This window comes from Cucurbita moschata, unplaced genomic scaffold, assembly GCF_002738365.1.
Source record: "Cucurbita moschata cultivar Rifu unplaced genomic scaffold, Cmos_1.0 Cmo_Scf01254, whole genome shotgun sequence".
Lineage (NCBI taxonomy): Eukaryota > Viridiplantae > Streptophyta > Magnoliopsida > Cucurbitales > Cucurbitaceae > Cucurbita > Cucurbita moschata.
This window is the reverse complement of record NW_019269770.1, coordinates 1-1,538: the sequence shown is the minus strand read 5'-3', so window position 1 is coordinate 1,538 and position 1,538 is coordinate 1. Positions and strand designations below refer to the sequence as shown.

The 1,538-nt window shown below is 38.9% G+C and overlaps 1 non-coding gene across 1 annotated transcript; it reads right to left on the bottom strand.

Moving 5' to 3' along the window:
• Positions 1-1,242: 1,242 nt before the first annotated feature.
• TRNAN-GUU lies at positions 1,243-1,316 on the bottom strand. The gene has a single exon. It is a non-coding gene; the product is annotated as a tRNA-Asn (tRNA).
• Between the last annotated feature and the right edge of the window lie 222 nt (positions 1,317-1,538).

Here is a 1,538-nt window from a genome sequence, read left to right as displayed (position 1 = left end):
TAATTCGTAAATAAAACAAAAATGCGGTTAAATATATCGTATATATGTAACGCATATTTCCTAATTTGAATTCGAACACTTCGAACTCACTCGTCACACTGTTCTATGGTTTAGTCTGATATGAGCTAGCAGAGAGACCTAATGGACCTATAGATCATGGGCTCCAACGCTCTAAGATTAACCGGCTAAACATATTAACCTTGTTAGCCCACATTTGTTAACTACTAGGACACTCCACTATAACCTAGTAGTTGCACTCCCCTCACTATAGATATATTTCTGTCCATTTGATATAACCATGATTAGTAAGTCGATCCTTCACAAGCTGTTCGTAACTAGAGCTTGGTCAATTTACCGTTTTACCCCTGAAGTTACTTCTTGTTTCTTATGTCTCACTGGTCCTCTAATGAACAATTGGTTTGTGGTCTAACCAGTAAACCGAATCCCTCTCAGGCCAATGAGAGGGTGGGGCCCCTTGTTCAAGACCTGGAGTCAGTGCTTAAGGGAACTACCTCTCTTCTATCCCTAAAAGTGGGTAGGAGTGAATTCCATCTTGCACCCTATGTCCCCAGCCATTCACCCAGTCTTACCCCTGAAATGGGAGGTCTATTGAGTCGGCGAACTAGAGCCACTCTCACCCATGCAAATCTAAGGATAATTCCGAATAAACAGGAGTTCATGGTTAGCTCAGGATTAAAACCGAGTTACCTAGGTTATCGAATGAAAAGAAAATAAGTCTCAACAGTAAACGACATTATAAAGTGAGAGTGGTTTTCTTCATGGTTCGATCTTATGCAATACTCATTGCATAGGACGCCCCCACTCACATGTCTTCACATGTACAATTTAGTGATCACATTGTTTATATCATATACAAAAGTGGGCCGCATCCATAGTGTCCCCAGAATAAGGTAGCCTTATCCTTATACTATAGATCATTTTGATTATATACTTGAACTTGATCCACTCTTATGTCTCTACATATAGTTCAAGTAATAATAGCCAGATTGTTCTTAGTTTATTGGATTTAGATTAATGATCATAAAGTTCACTTTATTCAATAACAATATTTACTGAAAATATAATATGTTTTTGTTTACAAACTATGAGTTTTAGGACATAAAATCCAATTCAAGAACATGGCGCTTATTATTTGATTAAATTGAGCAAGAACCTTATTAGTCCAAACCTAAAATAAGTTAACACTCGTGATTGATCTGGTTGCCGTTATCAAGAACATGTTGCTAGAAGGAGGGTTTGAACCTCCGACCTTGTGGTTAACAGCCACACGCTCTAACCAACTGAGCTATTCCAGCCAATTATATAAAATTTTCTAAGCCCACCATGAGTAGATGTTGTTTGCTTTGGCTCGTTACGTATATCCGTCAGCCTCACGATTTTAAAATGCATATACTATGGAGAGGTTTTCCAGCATCCTCGCTGGCAGTTTACTAGGGAGAGGTTTCCACACCCTTATAAGAAATGTTTTATCTTCTCTCCAACCGATCTGGAATCTCACAATCCACCCCATTGGGGGC